The following is a 20,368-nucleotide window of genomic DNA, read 5'->3' on the forward strand; positions in this document are numbered from 1 at the left end:
GAGATGTCCGCTCTGGCAATTGGGGAATTCCACCCCCCAACCCTCGCCCGCACAGGGAGCGCATAGTGCTTCCTGTTGGGGGGCCCACTGGGCAGGCCAACTTAAAATGCCGGTGGGGCCCGCCCGCCTATCAAGGGCAAAATTCTGCCCTTGATGTTGGAGGGGGGTGAGAGTAGAGGAGACAGGGAAAAGGGGTTTACAAAGACCATTTTCAGTAAAGGAAAGAATGTGGGGGTTATATTTGCATTCCACGATGATCTGCGAAAAGTGGGTTGTTTTGGCAGAGGAACACAGCACTCATTAGTACTTTATGTGACCCAGCCAGACCTGGTGACGAATGGCTAAATCAATTGCCCGCCATATGTATTCTGTTACAAATGTGAGATTTTATAAGATTATTACATTTTGGTTCTGGGCTTCTAACTTAGGGTAAAATGGAGGAATGAAGGGGTACTCTGACCTTTTCTGAATTCTGCTGACAGCAAACCTGAGTGTTTTTTAAAGATTAAAGGGAGGCCCAGGTTGTTTCACTGGGAGGAAGGTGCACTTGTCGACAACGGCAGAAGCATCTGTGCTGACAGTGGATAGACTGTTAGCCTCTAAAGTCCCAGGAAGACGTAAAGAATGTCAGGTTTTGTAACCAGTTATACTTGAACTGTGAGATGGCTTTGTTGGTTCGGACCCATCTGCAGGATTGAAGATGATTGCATAATCAAGGACTTTCTTAGGTAGCTGGAGCCAGATGACCTATAGGATGCCCAAAGCTCCACTTCAAGGATGCTTGCAAGTGTGATAAGAAGGCCCTAGGCATAACTAGCTAAGAATCATTGGTTGAGGACAACGCCTCCTGTGGGCTGGCGTGCACCACCAGTGGCTACAGTGGCTTAGCAACAGATGCCAATGCCAAAAACAGCTCAGATGAACTTCGTAGATTCAACTTGTGGTGCTTGAGGCTGAACCTGCCTCTCAAGGATTGGCCTCTTCAACCAACAGCACAGGTCCACCATATGAAGACAACCCACCTTGAATGGATTTGTTTGCTGCATTTCCATTATCTTTCATAGTTGGATGCCAGGAAGTAATACTTTAACTGTCTATTTAATTATAAGATAGAATGAGGATTGGACTCTAAATGATAGCTAATCATCATGTCTACCTGGATACAAGACCCATGTGATTCATATTATCATAGCGATTGGCTTTGAGAGAGGTAGAGCGCATAGGAAACCATTGTAGGATTAGATTACATGGTTCTCCTAAAAGATATCCTGAATTTCACAGACAGTGAAGTCCATCAGGATCCGAGAGAGAGCAAGAGGGACGGAGCAGATAGAGGTGACAAGTCTTTACGGTTCACCGCACAGGAATACAGGTGGGAGCTTGTGCTCACATTGAAAACAATATCCAAACATACACACATATGAATTAGGAGCAGGAGTAGGCCAGTCAGCATCTTGAGCCTGCTCCACCATTTAATAAGATCATGGCTGATCTGATTGTAACCTCAACTCCACATTTTCACCTACACACATAACCTTTCATGCCCTTGCTTAGTAAGAACCTGTCTAACTCTGCCTTAAAAATATTCAAAGATTCTCTTTTCACCACCTTTTGAAGAAGAGTTCCAAAGCCTCATGGCCCTCTGAGAGAAAAAAATTCTTCTCATTTCTATCTTAAATGGGCGACCCCTTATTTTTGAACAGTGATTCCTAGTTGTAGATTCTCCCACAAGAGGAAACGCCCCCTTCACATCCGCCTTTTCAAGACCCCTCAGGATTTTATATGTCTCAATCAAGTCGCCTCCTACTCTTCTAAACTCCAACGGATACAAGCCTAGCCTGTCCCACCTTTCTTCATAAGACAACCCACCCATTCCAGGTATTGGTCTCGTAAGCCTTCTCTGAACTGCTTCCATTGTATACGCATCCTTCCTTAAATAAGGAAACAATACTGTACACAATTCTTTAGAAGTGCTCTCACTAATGCCCTATATAACTGAAGCATTGCCTCCATACTTTTGTATTCAGTTCCCCTCGCAATAAACAATAACATTCATAATAGCTTTCATAATTACTTGCTGTACCTGCATACTAACCTTTCGCAATTCATTCACTAGGATACCCTAGATTAAAATCATGAGGATACCTAGAACAAAATCATGAGGATTTAAAACGAGGCTGGAAGATTCGCCTAGCTTGAGTTAAAGGGAGTATCTCCGGGAAAACCCTCACCTTATAAAAAACCATTCTGGGGTTAAAAGTTACCAGGTTGCAAAAGGAACAGAATGGAAGTGAACCTTTGGGAGCTAATAATTACCTTGGGCTGGTTCCATGAGAATTGAATGCCTATTTAAGGGATAATGTAAAGTATAACTGGAGAGTGGGATTTTCAGTTGTGCTAAAAGTAAAAAGGGAAATTTCTGTTTTGTGATCTAAAGTAGACATTGTCTACAGGAATAGTGTTTAATAATGTTGCTTTTAGTTTGTTGTAGTAAAAGTTGTAACACTTGAAATCTTGACATATGATCCCTTAAGTTGGTCACTGGGAATTTGAATTTCTTTTTAAAAGTTATCAATCTCAATGGAGATTGTAACAATTCAAATTAGCATCCCTTGTACTTAAGGGAATTGAAATAAAAGCCATACTAAGGGAATAACCAGAGTGAGAGAGAGGTTAATGGTTTTAATGGGAACTTGTTCATCAAAGGGGAGTTGAGGTTGTAGTTGGGCAGATCGTGGGCTGCAGATATTTTTCATGTGAATGGAGGGCTAGACAGTTGCCATTTTGAAAATGTAGCCATGAGTGAATTGGGAAAGTGTTTTTTTTTCCCCCCTAGGAGAACGCAGAATGAAGTAGGATTGTGGTAGGGAGGGGAAGGGGGATGTGGCTGAAGAGTGACACAAGGAAGAGATCAGAAATGGCTGTGTCTATGATAGGTACAATGGGAGTAGAGAGGCCTCATGAGAAGGCCATGGGGATGGCTTAAACTAGATTGGGAGGGGAATGGGAACTTAAGAGGGAGCTCAGATTCGAGGGAGCAAAACTGGGAGTAAAAGGAAGTAGAAAATTAGAAAGCAAAAACAGAAGACAGACAAAGCATAGACAAGCATCAGATAGGATCGGAATAGAGAATAAAGTTAAAAAAACAGATTTATAGGCACTCTATCTGAATGCATGTGGCAGTCACATATAGTTTGATGCACATATTGAGGTAAATGGGTATGATTTAATTGCTGTTATGGAGATGTGGCTACTGGGTGACCAAGATTGGGAACTGAATATTCAAGGATATTCGGCATTTAGGAGGGATAGACAAAAAGGGAAAGAAGGTGGGATAGCACACTTAGTAAAGGTCGAGATCAGTACATTGGTAACAGAGGATCTTAAATTGAAGGATCAAGATGTAGAATCAGTTTAGGTGGAGCTCAGATACAGCAAGGGGCAGCAAATATTGGTGGGAGTTGTTTATAGGCCACCAATCTGTCATGGTAATGTTGGGCACGCTATAATTCAGGAAATTTGAGATGCATGTAACATGGATAATACAATGATAATAGCGACTTCATTTACACGTAGACTGGGTTAACCAAGTCAGCCCTAATGCTCTGGAGGAGGAATTCCTGGAATGTATATGAGATGGGTTTCAAGAGCAGTACGTTGAGGAGCCAACTAAGGATCAGGCTATTTTGAGTTTAGTGTTGTGTAATGAGAAAGAGCTAATTGATAACCTTGCTGTAAAGGAGCCTTTGGGAAACAGTGACCATAATATAGAATTTCGCATTAAGTTTGAATGTGATATAGTTCCTTCTGAAACTAGGATCTTAAACCTGAAGAAAGGAAATTATGAAGGTATGAGGGGCAAATTGGCTATGGTGAATTGGAAAAATACACTAAAAGATCTCGCAGCAGACAGGCAATGGCTAGTGTTTAAAGAAATACTACACAGTCTACAGCAGATATACATTCCTCTAAGGCACAAACGCCCAAATGGAAAGGTAACTCATCCGTGGTTAACGAAAGAAGTTAAAGATTGCATTAGATCAAAGGAAATACCTTATAAGGGGAAGGGTTCTCAAAATTCCCACATTTTTCATATCATCAACAAGAATATGACTTTTGGACTTTTACCTGAAACCAGACAACGAGAGGAGACAGAATACGCATTCTTCCCTTTATAACAATCAACACAAAACTAAAGCCCATCAAAATCTTGGATAAATAATCGTTACCAAATACTATGGCAGAAAGGCAGAAAGATCTACAATTATGCGAACCCATCAATACTCCACACATACAATGGCTTTCAGTTCAAGGTTAGTTACGGGGGCAGGAAGACAATGATAAACATCATGCAAGCCCATTAAAAACAACGAGACAACAATCACCGGGGGAAGCCCACCAAAACTAAACAAAGAACTAACATTGATTTGGATTGAGATAGGAAATTCGAAAAAAACAATATAACTGGGCCAGGAGACCTGAAGTGAGCAGGTTTTTTGGGCGGACACAGAAGTGAGCAGTTTTGAAAGCAGTTTTGGGCAGTGAGCAGTGTAAGCAGGGAACTGAGCCAAGCAGAGGAAGGAAATTTGGAGGTTTTCAGGCCCGCTGACAACATCACGGCGAGGGGCACAGGCTCAACCAAAGACAACAAGGCCGCAACCGCAGCCCTCCACGAAGATTGACCACTCACAACCGCGTCCTCCATCCAACTGAAGAACCTTCGCAGATTCCACGGACCAGGACCGCGTGGGGACGGCAGGCCCCAGAGGACACAAAGAGCATACCCCAAAACTGCAACCGGCTTACCTGGCTGGATTTCGAACTGTCGAGGAACCCTGGGTTGGTGAGCATGCTCCCTGACCTCTCCTAGTTCAATTTAGTTAGGTTTTGGGGGTGCGACAAGGGTAAGGGGATTAGTAGCGTGATTTTCCCTCATTATGCCGTGTTTTCCCCATTCTTAACTAAGTGAACTTTGTAAGTCTGTATAATCTCAGTGTAATCCTAATGTTATAAGTTCATTTGTGACTTCAATAAACTCAGTTGTTTTCTTGCACCAAAACCATTTGTCTGCTGCACTTTGTCACAACCCCCAAAGAAGTCCAAGGTCTAGAACCCAGGGAGTGGGAGCGATTTGAACCGCTCAGAAGTCAGAGGTGGAGCTGACACACACACCACCACCCCCTACAAAGGATGCCAAGACAAAGTGGTAAGCCTGAGGATTGGGAGCAATTTAGAACTCAGCAAAGGTGGACCAAGAAGCTGATTAAGAGAATATGAATGCAAGCTGGCGAGGAACATAAGGACGGACTGTAAAAGCTCCTTTAGGCATGTGAAAAGGAAAAGATTAGCTAGGACAAATACGGGCCCATTACAGGTGGGGACAGGAGAATTTATAGTGGAGGACAGGGAAATGGTGGAGAAACTAAACAGTTACATTGTGTGTGTCTTCATGGAAGAAGATACAGAAAATCTCCCTGAAATACTAGGCAACTAAGGGACTTGTGGAACTGACGAACTAAAAGAAATTAGTGTTAGTAAGGTGGTAGTGCTTGAAAAGTTAACCGAATTGAAGGTTGATAAATCCTCTGGACCAGATGAGCTTCATCCCAGAGTGTTGAAATAGGTGCCCAGAGAGGTAGTGGATACATTGATGGTTATCTTTCAAAATGCTACAGGCCAGGATTTTATGGCCTCGCCACGGTGTGTCTGCACCCAACGGATTCGGCAAGCCCCCTTAAATCTCCATTCAGTGGGACTGTAATACCCCACCAGGCAGGAGAGGCTGTAAAACCCTGGCCATAGATCCAGGAAGGGTTCTTGTGGATTGGAAAGTAGTACATGTAACCCCACTATTTAAGAAAAGAGGAGGAGGGAGAATGGGGAACGACAGACCTGTTAGTCAGTAGTAGGGAAAATGTTAGCATCTAATTGTTAAGGATGTGATAACTCAACATATAGAAAAAAAATGGTAAAATTGGGCAGAGTCAACATGGATTTATGAAAGGGAAATCATGTTTGACAAACTTGTTGGAGATTTTTAAGGATGTTACGTGTGGCATAGATAAAGGAGAACCAGTGAATGTGGTGTATTCAGATTTTCTGAAGGCTTTTGATAAGTTCTCACACAGGAGGTTAATAAATAAATATTAGAGCACATGAGATTGGTGGAATCATATTAATATGGATTGAAAATTGGTTAACAGACAGAAAGCAGAGAGTAGGACTAAACGGATCATTCTCAGGATGTCAGGCTGTTACTACTGGAGTACCGTAAGGATCAGTGCTAGGTCCACAGCTGTTCACAATCTATATAAATGATTTGGATGTGGGGACCAAATGTAATATTTCCAAATTTGCTGATGACACCAAACTGGGTAGGAAGGTAAGTTGTAAGGAGGATGCAAGGAGGCTTCAAGAGGATTTGGACAGTGTAAGTGAATGGGCTGGAACATGGCAGATGGAATATAATGTGAATAAGTGTGAAGTTATTCACTTTTGTAGAAAAAAACAAGAAGACAGAATACTTCTTAAATGGTGAGGGGTTGGGAAGTGCAGGTGTCCAAAGGGACCTGGGTGTCATTGTTCATGAGTCACTAAAAGCTAGCATGCAGGTGCAGCAAGCAATTACGCAGACAAATGTTATGTTGCCCTTCACTGCGAGGGGATTTGAGTACAGGAGTAAGGATGTCTTGCTGCAGTAGTATAGAGCCTTGATAGACCTCACCTGGAGTACTGTGCACAGTTTTGGTCCCCTTGTTTAAGAAGGGATATACTTGCGATAGAGGGAGTGCAATGGAAGTTCACCAGATTAATCTCTGTGATGGCAGGATTATTTTATGAGGAGAGATAGAGGAGACTGGGTCTGTATTCTCTAGAGTTTTGAAAAATGAGGGGTGACCTCATTGAAACTTACAAAATTCTTAGAGGGTGTGACAGGGTGGATGTAGATAGGATGTTTCCTCTAGCTGGTGAGTCTAAAGCCAGGGGACATAATCTCGGGACAAGGGGCAGGCCATTTAAAACTGAGATGAGGAGGAATTTCTTCACTCAGAGGGTGGTGGATCTTTGGAATTCTCTACCTCAGAGGGCTGTGGAAGCTCAATCATTGAGCATGATCAAGACAGAAATCAATGGATTTCTGGAGACTAATGACATCAAGGGATATGGAGACAGTGCAGGAAAGTGGCGTTGAGGTAGGTGATCAGCCATCATCTAACCAAATGACGGAGCAAGAACAACGGGCCAAATGGCCGACTCCATTCCTATGTTCCTATAAGTTCCTAGGCAAGGCCAAGTGGGTGGGGAGTTTATATGAAGGCAGAGATTAAGGGAGGATGGGAGGGCATTGAACTCAGAGGACACTATCCAATGCTGGAGACTATGGGCGGAATCACCCCAGATTTGTACTAAGTGCGGTAGTGGGCGGGAAAAAGAATGTTTTACCCACTGGCCTCAATGGCAGCTTTTCATGCTGTATCGTCCAAATCCCGCCTCATTAATCATGCATTCCTGGGAAACACGCCGTCGCGATGGCAAGCGGGCTCTCATTTGCCCACCATGCCATCACCTCGCCACTTCCTCATGCCGTGTGCCATATTTAAAGTGCAGCCATGCACACACCTCTCAGTGCTTCCAGCCCAGGGCTGCCGCGCAGAAGACATGGCCCCGAAAGGCAAGAAGATTGCAGCCTCCCTGATTCAGTGACGTGCCCCTGGAATGCATTTTGGACGTCACCGAGGCCAGCCACCACCTCTACCCCAGCTTTGGCTGCAGGACGGCCAACAATCTCAACACTCTGGCTTGGGGGGTGGTGGCAGAGGTGATCAGTGCCAGTGCTGCACAGAAGAGGTTGGCCAGCCAGTGCAGAAAGAAGATGAATGATCTCATCCATGCCGCCAGGGTAAGGCAACCATCTCATCACTCTAAACTCACACACTTACAAGCCCATCACGCATTCACTGGCATCTCACTCACTGCCAGCTCAAGGGACATCACCACACACTCTCTCTCACACACACCCTCACATCTCCACCTGGCCTCATCTCCTCTGGAGATTGCCTGCTTAGTCCTCACCATCTTGAAGCCACTTACACAGATCAACTTGTGCCCCGCACACACCCTGGGATACATCTTCTTCTCCAGTACAGCCTTTGCCCCGCAGCCTCTTCCCTTGCCTGAGGCCACTTCTTCCCCTTCCCCAATAAGCCCTAACCTTGCAGCCGTTGAAAAGCCACCCCAACTTATGGCTGGCCTGGTAGGTAGAGACCTGCCTGTGAGCACCCCCTAAAAGTGATGTGGTGCTGTATGCGAAGCCTGGCGCTGATGACCGCGAGTGCTGCACAAAGCAAGGTAGACAAACAAACCTCAGAGTCCTGAGCAAAGTGCAGCTCACCAGGTGCACATTGCTTATGTTCAGTTGTGAAACGTATCGGTGTGATGTGCTCGGATGATCCATTGCGGGCAGATGATTCCAGCGAGCTAGGGTTATAATGATATGCAGATGCATTACAATGAAGTTCCTGACGTCTGACGGGAATTGTAAACTGGTTCCATGACATCGTGAAACCAATTTTTGGCCTTTTCACCATATTGTCCACTCAAGCCGCCAAAAACGCCTGCTGTCAACGGGCACGAAAAATTCCACCCTATAAGTGGATGGATACCAAGCAAGATCAAGATGGGCCCACCATGGATGCCGTTTAACATAAACAGCTTGCTGACATGCGTTTGTCCAGATCATTTTTGGCTGAGGTACCCAAAGGTAGGTTAGACCCTTGGAGTCTTACTCCAAGATCCTGGATATTCAGAAGAGTTGGGGAATAAAGGGAGGAAATGGAGGTCAAACAAGATGTTGAAATATTCCTCTTGTCTTACATCTTAGATTTGCATAATTCCAAACACCAGTTGGGGCCAAATGACAAATCTAAATCAATGATGAGAATCACTTAATAGGGAGGGAAGTTAAGTCTAAGAAATAAAATTCACCATGCCTTCCTTGCGCACCAAATGGTTTCAAAGCATGAATCAAGGATAAATAAAATAAACTAAAACTGTGAATGTTGCAAAAAAAACCCAGGATTTACTGGAAGTGCAGGGTTGGTCAGTCAACAGGGAATGGGCTAACATTTGGGAAATGAGTTCTGATGAGGGAATCATGCCAAGGAAAATATGCCCTTTAACAATTCCTGAGATTCTATGAGAAACATTTGGAACTTAAGGTCATCCATGCAAGGAGGATGACATCCTCGAAGTGAACACCTTTGGCCTAATGAGATGCAGATTCCTTTGTGGCCAACACTTGTCAGGACTGAGTGTTGTGAAAGGAGTACTTCAATATTGCTCAGTCACAGGCGTATTAAGGAACTATAATCCAAAAGATATATAAAAAAACAGAACTGCAAGCAGTGCGATCAAAACTCGATTCTGTTGGGTGTGCAGCATTTTCACTTATTGTGAATAATTGTTTAGACTCTAAGCACTGGATGTGCGTTTATTTCCTTTATGTTGACACTGCACCTTTGTGCCAAAAAGCCTTGAGTTCAGAAAGAAGCATTCCCCACACCCACCCAGGATTTTCATTATTGCAGCTTATTCACAACGACCTGTACCCACCCCCCTGCCATCCCCACCACGCCCCCCTGCCATCCCCACCCCCCACCATGATCCCTTCCCCCATTACCCACTTCATATACCAGAATTGCTGCAGCCAGGGCTAAGTGTTGCCCAGTGATTCCTGTTGGAAGATGCAAGTGTAAAAATTAGATTCGACTTGGCTGTATCACACGTGGCAAGGGACCCAAAGGTTATCGGGCGTAGATGGGAATGTGGAATTCAAAATACAAACATCTTAATGACCTTAATGAACTGTGGAGCAGGCTCGAGGGGCTGAATGACCTACTTCTGCTCCTATTTCATATGTGATGCCCTTCACAATAATTATCTACACTCAACACATGTAGAATGATGACTTGACCGAACCCTGGATCATGTGGAATGATAACCCAGCAAGAGTCAATGCTTTTAGGACAAGAGAGGGGAAGTTATCAAAAGAAACCCAAAATGTAACTAAAGAAGACAATTTGGAAACGTTTGTATTTTTCAGTTTATGCTGTTCAGCAAATTGACTGGAAGGAGAAGAAAAATGGAAGTGATTCAAATGATTTCTGTCTCTTCCAGGAACTTAAGGCAGCTTGAAAACCTCACCCCCAGCCCCCCGCACCATGAAACAAAAATATTCCAGCTCAACTATGCAGCTATTCCTCGCTCTTCCAGAAATTTAAAATATCATCAAAACTTCCAGTTACAACGTCAGTTCAGCTGGGGTTTTCAAAGGCTTCAGATTGGACAACAACATTATTTTAACAGAAATTATTATTTTACAACCACTTGCAGAAAAAAAAACACATTGTCAGAGGATCAACCATAGTGACCTTGGTTTGCAAAGGTGACAGAAATGAATTGTTTCTAAATCAAACACTGAGCGAACTCTGAGACTGTAGATCAGAATTCCACCCTCTCAGCAGCAAAATACCATCGCTGGTTAATAATGCAGCCCCAATTTGTAACTTTTAAGGAACATGCCTCGTTCAACCATTGTTCTAAATCCTTTGTTCGACACTATTGAGCTCTCTCCCCAAATTCTTTATCAATAATATGGCCTTTGAGGGAATCAAGAAATATGATTCCCTCACATCCTTTAAGAAGTACCCGGATGAGCACTTGGCACGTCATAACTATCAAGGCTATGGGCCAAGTGCTGGTAAATGGGGTTAGGTAGGTAGGTCAGGTGTTTCTCACGTGTCGGTGCAGACTCGATGGGCTGAAGGGCCTCTTCTGCACTGTGTGATTCTGTGATTCTGTGAATGATTTGGCCTTTGAGGGAATCAAGAAATATGGGGAGTGGGCAGGAAAGTTGAGATCAAAGATCAGCGATGATCATACTGAATCGCAGAACAGGCTCGAGGGACAATATGGTCTACTCCTTTTCCCATTCCTTATATACTCATGATTGTGCTTCCACCTAATTTTATAGAATATTGGGTAGAATTTTCCCCCGTCGGGGGGTTATGCGGGGGTGGGCACGGACCCGATCGGTGACCCCACAATTGGGTCACCATTTTACGTGGGTGGGCCTATTAAGGCCTGCCCAGCGTGACGTGCACCCGGAAGCGCTCCCTGTGCGGGCGGGGGCAGGGGGGGCGTTCCCTGAGTTGGGAGCACAGAGGTTCCTCAGGGAGATTACTTCCACTTATGAAACATTGATTAAATGTAAACAAAAATTTATGGACGTGTCCCCTCATGTGAAGTTGTCACATGGCCATTAAGTTTATTAAAAACTTTTAAATCACTTTAAAATCGTTCATGAAGCTTCATCCCGCCTGTGGATGAGGTTCCATGAAAAATGTAAAGGCCGCCCGGGCTCTTCGCATGGCCGCCAACCTTAAGGTTGGACGGGCAGCTCAGTTTATTAGTTTAATAGATATTTAACTGGCCGCAATAGGCCTTTGACAGTTCGGCGGGTACGCAGCAGACTCGGCTGCGCGCCCGCCAAACTAAAAATCTAAATCTAAATCACTGCGCGTCATTTTATGCCTCAACGAGCAGGCCCCACCCCCGCTCACCGAGTCAAAGATTCTGCCCATTAAGTCTAATCATTTTAAAGTAGGAACCCCCTTCTCAAAAGAAATTTTTCTTACTCATTTACAAAACAACACCACAACAATATGAACCACATTGAACTACTCATTGTTGCTTCAACTGATGCATTGAAAATGATGCCTGTTTCACTTTCTAGGAACTGGTAAATCCTCACTTGATTCTTCGGTTTGCCAGTGCAACATCTAGTCTGGAACTGAGTCACACAGTGTAGGAAGGTCTTAGATTCAGAACCTGGTCCATGCTGAATCTGAAAATACTATTTAATAATTCTCTGTTCTACCTGCTTCTGTCTTAGCCTATCTGCTGTTGAACTCTTCATCTGTACATCTGTCACCTTCATCCTGCCATTCTCCCATTTTTCACCCAGCATAAACTTCACCTCATCCACACTCTGCTGCCCATATCCTGTCCTGCCCTGAGTGCTGCTCACACATCACCATCATCCCCACTGGCCTACACTGGCTTCTGGTTCCTCAGTCAATAAAATTCTCAAATGTGAACTCTCATCCACATGTTTAAATCTATCATGATGATACCCAATCCTATACCTTCAGCCTGCTCCAGTCCCACAAGGACATACACTCCTTCGAACCTGTCTGTCATTCAAGACGATCATGGTTGATCTTTTACCTCAGCTCCACTTTCCGACCTGCTCCCAACATTCCTTGATTCCCTGAGAGATCAAAAATCTCAGCCTTGAATATCTTCAATGATGGAACATCCACAACCTTCTAGGGTAGGGATTTTCAAAGATTCTCAACCATCCGAGGGAAGAAAATTCTTCTCATCTCAGTCCTAATTGATTGGCCCCTTAGTGTGTCCCCAATGTTCCAGTTTTCTCAGTCAGGGGAATCAACCTCTCAATGTCTACCTTGTCAAGTCCCTCCAGAACCTTGTACATTTCAATGAGATCAACTCTTATCATTCTAATACCCAGAGTACATAAAGGCCTAATTTAATCAGCTCCTCATCTTAGAAAAACCCTTTCACCCCAAGGATCAATCAAGTGAACATTTACTGTACTGCTTCCAATGCAAGTATATCCTTCCTTAGATGTGAAGGCCAAAAACGCTCACAGTATTCCAGGTGTGGTCTCACCAAATCCCTGTACAATTGTAACAAGTCATCTTTATTCCTGTATTTCAATCTCCTTGCAGTAAAGGCCAACATGCTAGCTTGCTGTTTCTGCATGCTAACTTTCTGTGCTCCATGTATGAGTACATTCAAGTCTTCTGAACATCAACATTTAGAAATTTCACACCTTCAATCAAATATTCTGCCTTTCTATCCTATTACTGAGTACTTTTGGAAATCCAAGCTCCCCTTTATCTACTCCAATTAGTTACATAAAAGACATTTGTTGTTGAAGCACCATCAACTGGTGCATTCTTCATGACAACGCCTCGACCAATCAGAGTCTACTTGCCAACCAATCAGCACTCTCTTCTCATATAGTGAAATTGTTTGTTTCCCCTGACACGAGCATTTTCTGGCAAATTGTGCTGATGAGTGCAAGACGACAAGCTTTAACAGCAAAATGTCTTTTTCTTTCAGCAATGCTCAAGTTCTGTACTACCAAACGACTATCTAATAAATTTGTTAAATAATATTTCTCTTTTGTAAAAGCAGTTTGATTCGGTCCGATGATATTATAATGTTTTTCTTGCTTTGTTAAGACATCTTTAATAATAGATTCCAGCATTTCCGTGATGACTCATATAAGGCTAACTGGCCTTGAGTTTCCTCTTTTCCCTTTCCCTCCTCTCTTGGACAGCGGTGTTACATTTTGTAATTTATAACCCACTGGGACCATTCTAGAATCTGGAGAATTTTGGGAAATCATAACCAATGCATCCATTATTTCTGCAGCTGCCTTTATTAGAAACCAGAGGGTGGACCATCATTTTTTAAATTCTTTCATGAGATCTGGATGTTGCTGGCTAGGCCAGCATTTACTGCTCAATCCCTAATTGCCCTTGAGAAGGTGGTGGTGAGCCATCTCCTTGAGCCACTGCAGACCATGTGGTGTAGGAACACCCCAAGTCAGGATAGTGTGGGGCTCAGAGGGGAACTTGCAGGTGGTGGTGTTCCCATGCATCTGCTCCTCTTGTCAGACTTGGTGGTTGGAGCCATGGGTTTGGAAGGTGTTGTCAAAGGAGCCTTGTTGAGATCCTGCAGTGCATCTTGTAGATGGTACACACTGCTGCCACTGTGCATCGGTGGTGGTAGGTGTGGATGTTGGATGGACTGCTTTGTCCTGGACGGTGTCAAGCTTCTTGAGTATTGCTGGAGCTGCACTCATCCAGGCAATATCCTGAGGCTTTGTCGTCTTTTAGTCCCTTAAGTTTCCCTAACACTTATTTCCTGCTGATATTAAGCTCCTCATTCTTATTATCCCCTTGCTTACTCTCTATTTATGGTATGTAAGTTGTGTCTTCTACTGAGAAGGCAGACACAAAACATTTGTTTCACATCTCTGCCGTTTCCTCATAATCCGTGCTAATGTATCCTGTCTCCATCTCTAGGGAACCAACGTTCACTATCCCATTGTTTTATGTTGCCAATTAATAAGCTGAAACACAATAGTGATCCCTGTTGTTGTTATCTGGTTAGCATTGTAAATTCATTGCTCCTTCTAATAGACACTAAGTTGCCAATTCCCTTCTGATTCTGTCCTGGCCTATGTGTAGGTAAACATCTCGAATCGGAACTTGCATTAATGGCGCAAGAAGGAAGAAAAGACGAATCAGTCTAGGTTGTCAGCCATTGATGAATAGTGGGCAGGGTTGGCCTTAGCTGTAATGGCCCTAAGTTAGCCAGTACGCAGGCTGCCTGTTGCTTGTTGGTGAGAAGAAATGGTACCTTAGAGGAGGTATGGGGATTAGGAGGGACAGTGTCCATTAGCTAACACTCCAGCAATGCATTGAGGAGAGAATTTCAGGAGATAAAATTTCCATGGGCTAGAAATTCAACACACCTTCACCTTCCGGGGTGCGGAGACAGCCAGATCTGCGAGGGACACCCCTACTTGGGCAGTAGATAAATAGAGGACGAGGCTCGGGGCTTTCACTCACTTTCCAGCAGCAGACACAGCCGGACCTGTGAGGCACCTCTACTCGGGCACCAGGCTGAGTTTGAAAAAAATCCAGGAGTGACATCATAGGAAAACTAAGTTCATTGGTTGGTGAGAAGCTGCTATTGGGAGTGTGCTTAAATATCTTAAAACTAGAAAAATGTATCATTTTTAAAGAAGTAGCTACTTGGATTTCAGTCAGGTACACTAGCAATAGGGAGGTAAGGTTAAATCAAGTCAAAGTGAAATAAAGTAATAAACCAATGTAAGATAAAGTTAGCATAAGTGTAGTAAAGTTTAGTTACTAGTAATTTATTCTACTCATTCTACTTACTGTAATAAATAGTTTTTAGAGTTACGGAATGGAAGGTCAGCTCAGCCAAGTGGAGTGTACATCCTGTGGTATGTGTGAAGTCATGGATGCACCATGTGTCCCTGACAAACACATCTGTAAGAATGTCACCAGCTGCACAAGCTTGTGCTCCTGGTTTCAGAACTTGAGCGGCAGCTGGAGTCACTGTTGTGCATCCGCGAGGCAGAGGACTATGTGGATAACCCGTTTAGGGAGGTGATCACACTGCAGGTCAGAAGCGTACAGTCAGAGAGGGAATGGGTGACTGACAGGCAGTCTAAAAGAACCAGGCAGATAGTGCAGGAATCCCCTGAGTCTATCCTGCTTGCTAATCGGCTTGCCATTTTGGGTGCTGATGAGGCGATGGTTCCTTGGGGAATTGAAGTCAGAGCCAAGCCTGTGTCACCATGGACAGCTCAGTTGTACAGGGGGGGAGGAGGAAGAAGAATGGAAGGGCAATAGTGAGCGGGGATTCCGAAGTCAGGGAATCAGAGAGCGTATCTGTGGCAGGGAACGTGATTCCAGGATGGTGTGTTGCCCTCCCTGGTGCCAGGGTCAAGGATATCATGGAGTGGCTGCAGGACATCCTTCGGGGGGAGGGGGATCATCCAAAAGCCGTGGTCCACATTGGTACCAATGACATAGGTAGGAAGAGGGTTGAGGTCCTGAAAGCAGATTTCAGTGAGTTAGGAAGGAAATGAAAAAACAGGACCTCAGGAGCAGTAATCTCAGGATTTCTCCCAGTGCCACGTGCTAGTGAGAATAGGAATAGGAGGATAGATCAATTAAATGCGTGGCTAGAGAACTGGTGTAGGAGGGAGGGCATCAGATTTCTGAGGCATTGGGACCAGTTCTGGGGCAGGTAGGATCTGTACAAGCTGGACGGGTTACATCTTAACCCGCAAGGAGATTTGCCAGTGCTGTTGGGGTGGATTTAAACTAGCTTATCAGGGGGGTGGGAACCTGGGGGGTGGGCCAAATTAGAAGAAAGTAAAGCTGGTAACAGGAAGTAGCAGTGAGACCAGAAGGTAGGAGAAACAAAGCAGAGCATTGAGTATGCTTTGAATGCGGAATGATGTCAAAAAGACAAATGTGTGCAGCATTCGCAATGAGGTAGCTGATCTAAAGGTACAAATAGAGGTAAATTGGTATGATCTAATTGCCATTACAGAAAAGTGGCTGCATGGTGACCAAGACAGGGAACTGAATGTTCAAGGATATTCGACGTTTAGGAAGGACAGACAAGAAGGGAAAAGAGGTGGAGTTGCACTGATAATAAGGGATGGGATCAGTGCACTAGTAAGGGAGGATCTCAGATTGGAAGAACAATGTGTAGAACCTGTTTGGGTGGAGTTATTTTACATTATGTTTGAAAGTGAGGTGGTTCACTCTGAAGCAAGGGTGTTAAAGTTGAATAAAGGAAATTGTGAAGGCATGAAGGACAAATTGGTTGAGGTGGATTGGGAAAATACATTAAAAGGTATGACTGTACATAGGCAATGGATAGTCTTCAAAGAACTATTACACAGCTTACAGCACCTATACATTCCTTCAAGGTGCAAAACCCAAAAAAAAACGTCAGTCAACTGTGGCTGACAAAGGAAGTTGAGGATTGTACAAGATTAAAAGAAAGGCTTATAAAGTTGCCAGGTGTAGTGGTAAACCTGAGGATGGGAGGTTTTTAGAATAGAGCAAGGGAAGACCAAGAAACTGGTAAAGAAAGATAGAATAGAACATGAATGTAAATGAGCAAAAAACATAAAAACGGACTGTAAAAGCATTTCTAGGTATGTAAAAAGGAAACATTTGGCTAAGACAAATATGGGTCCGTTACAGGCAGAGTCAGGAGAATTTATAATGGGGAATAGAGAAATGGCAGAGAAGCTAAATGATTACTTTATGTCTGTTTTCACTGAGGAAGATACAGGAAATTTCCCAGAATTAGAAATCCAAGGGACTAGGGAGAATGAGGAATTGAAGGAAATTAGTGTAAATAAGAAGGTTGTATAGGAGAAATTAATGGGACAGAAAGTTGATAAGTCCCCGGGACCTGATATCCTGCATCCCAGAGTGTTGAAAGAGGTTGCTATAGAGATAGTGGATGCATTGGTGATCATTTTCCAAAATTCTATAGATTCTGAAATGGTTAAAGGAGATTGGAAGGTAGCAAATGTCACCCCACTATTTAAGAATGGGGGGAGAGAGAAACAAGGAACTATAGACCTGTTAGCCTGACATCAGTAGTAAGGAAAATGCTAGGATCTATTATAAAGGATATGATAAATGGATACTTAATAATCATGGTCTGATTGGGCATAGCGTGGATTTGCGAATGGGAAATCATGTTTGATGAAGTTTTTCGAGGATGTTACTAACAAAATTGATAAAGGAGGATCAATGGACATAGTAGACTTGGTTTTTCAGAAGGCTTTTGATAAAGTCGCCCACAGGAGATTGATTAGCAAAATAAAAGCAAATGGGATAGGAGGCAATATACTGGCAAGGATTAAGGATTGGCTAACAGGCAGAAAGCAGACAGTAGGAATAAACAGGTCATTCTCACGTTGGCAGGCTGGGGGTATCGCAAGGACCAGTAATTGGGCCCCAGCTGTTCACAATATATATCAATGATTTAGATGTGGGGACCAGATGTAATATTTCCAAGTTCACGGATGATACAAAGCTAGGCAGGAAAGTGTGTTGTGAGGAAGATATAAAGTGGCTATAGGAGGATTTGAACAGACTTAGTGAGTGGGCAAGAACATGACTGATGGAATATAATGTGGAAAAATGTGAGGTTATCCGCTTTGGTCAAAGGAACAGATGTGCAGAGTATTTCCTAAATGGTAAGAGATTAGAAAGTGTAGATGTAAAGGGACCCGGGTATCCTTGTCCATAAGTCACTGAAAGCTAACATGCAGGTGCAGCAGGAAATTAGGAAGGCTAATGGAATGTTAGCCTTTATCGCAAAAAGGTTTGAGTACAGGAGTAGCGAAGGCTTGCTTCAATTGTATAGGAGCTTGGTTAGATTGCACCTGGAGTACTGTGTAGAATTTTGGTCCCCTTACCTCAGAAAATATATTATTGCCATAGAGGAAGTGCAACAAAGGTTCACGAGACTTATTCCAGGGATGACGGGACTGTCTTATGAAGACAGTTTGGGGAAACTAGGTCTGCATTCTCTAGAGTTTCAAAGAATGAGAGGTGACCTCATTGAAACCTACAAAATAATTAAAACGATAAACAGGTCGATGCAGGTAAGATGTTTCTCCTGGTTGGGGAGTCTAGAACCAGGGGACACAATTTCAAAATAAGGGGAAAGCCACTTAGGACCGAGAGGAGGGGAAATTTATTTACTCAGAGGGTTGTGAATTTTTGGAATTCTCTACCCCAGAGGGCCATGGAAGCTTATTCATTGAGTATGTTTAAGGTGGAGATTGACAGATTTCTGATTAACAATAAAGTGAACGGTTATAGGGATAGTGTAGGTAAAAGGCATTGAAATGTTCAATCAGCCATGATCGTATTGAATGGCGGAGCAGGCTTGATGGGCTGAATGGCCTTCATCTGTTCCTATGTTCCTAAGTACAAGAAATTGGGCATCAGCACAGAGCAGGCATTGTTGCATCTACAATCAATTATAATCCCTGTTCGATATTTCTAAAAGGAATATCTACCCCTTGAAAACAAACCAGTTCACGCACTCATTGCCTTGCTTCCCTATTAGACAGGCACAAGAATCACACTGTTATCACTCATTCTAGGAAACCCAATTAAAAACATCCAGCACTGTCTACTCATATTGACAGAACACCGAGACAAAGTGAAAGAACAACTTCAAAAGAGTCAAATTTGTGCCAGATTTGCTACAATGATTGCATTCATCTAAAATTAAGCTAAACTAGTGAATGAATTGAAGGTAATGATTACTAAAAGTTGGTTCTAAGAGATGTTTTTACCTGTGCCATATCCAATCGCAAATGAGGAGAGAGAAGCGAATTGTCCCCTCCCTCTCCGAGATCAACCCCAGGAACAAGTGGGAGCTTCTTTGTCGGAACAGCCAGCAGCTTTTCCTCCAGATGTATTCTTGTTGCTGTGCAGTGCAGTGTGAGAGCAGCTATTCGAGAGAAGTCCCTCTATAGCTGCCTCCTACTCCTGAAGTCACTCTCAACAGGACTTCCTGTTCATCTGATTTACTGCAAGCTCTGAAGCCTGGCTCTATACAGTCAGTGAGGCATCAGACAAATTGGTTCACACCTAGATTTCATCATATCAGTTTATAACTTTGAATACTGTAATAAAACTATGTTGAAGTAATCAGAAGCAGCAAATGTATGGGTACAACAGTTTGCCAAGTTTCCCATCAGCTGATCTAATATCACTCTTCTTTCCTCATCACTGGGAACTCCCTCCCTATCAGCACCTTTTTAAAGCATACCTTCACACACATTTTTTTTTTCCCTTTGGAGAAGAGTGGGCAGGTGGTGGAAGGATTATAAACCCGTTGAACAGCTCCTTCCATGGCCAACAAGTCCTGGCACCGGGGCTTGAACCCAGGGTTTCCAGCCCAAAGGTAGGGATTGCTACCACTGCTTCACAAGACCTGGTACCTTAACAGCACTGTGGGTACACCTATACCACATGGGCTGCAGCAGTTCAAGATGGCTCACTCCTTCTCAAGGGCAACCCAGAATGGGCAATAAAAGCTTAGTCTTGCCAGAAATGTCCACATCCAAAAAATGTTTAAAATAAAATGCAAATTTAATCTGTGCCAGGCCGTTAATTCTGATTCCCTCTCAATAGCCATTAATGCTGGAACCATATCGATGGTTTACACTTCAACACTAAGTTTTTTTTTCATTTATGAGATGTGGGCATCGCTGGCAAGGTCAGCATTTATTGCCTATCCCAAATTGTCCTTGAGAAGGTGGTGATAAGCTGCCTCTTGTACTGCTGCAGCCCATGTAGTGTGGGTACACCCATCGTGCTGTTGGGAAGGGAACTCCAAGATTTTGACCCAGCAACAGTGAAGGAACCATGATATTGTTCTGAGTCAGGATGGTGCATAACTTGGAGAGGAACTCGCAGGTGGTGGTGTTTCCATGCATCTGCTGCCCTTGTCCTTCTAGATGGTAGAGGTCATTGGTTTGGAAGGCACTGTCACATAAGGTTTGACATGTTGATGCATCTTGTTGATGGTACATCTTGTTGCCACTGTGTGTCGGTGGTGGAGGAAGTGGATGTTTAAGATGGCGGACGGGGTGTCAATCAATTGGGCTGCCTTG

At 43.7% G+C, this 20,368-nt stretch overlaps 1 protein-coding gene across 1 annotated transcript in view; it reads right to left on the minus strand.

Moving 5' to 3' along the window:
• LOC144682608 (interleukin-5 receptor subunit alpha-like) overlaps nt 1-19,243 on the minus strand; it is a 67,568-nt gene extending 48,325 nt beyond the window's left edge. Inside the window, exon 1 of the mRNA XM_078545100.1 lies at nt 19,043-19,243. The gene's annotated coding sequence lies outside the window, so the exon portion shown is untranslated. The remainder of the gene's footprint in view (nt 1-19,042) is intronic.
• Nucleotides 19,244-20,368: the final 1,125 nt, after the last annotated feature.

The sequence above is a fragment of the Cetorhinus maximus genome, chromosome 7 (genome assembly GCF_964194155.1).
Source record: "Cetorhinus maximus chromosome 7, sCetMax3.hap1.1, whole genome shotgun sequence".
Lineage (NCBI taxonomy): Eukaryota > Metazoa > Chordata > Chondrichthyes > Lamniformes > Cetorhinidae > Cetorhinus > Cetorhinus maximus.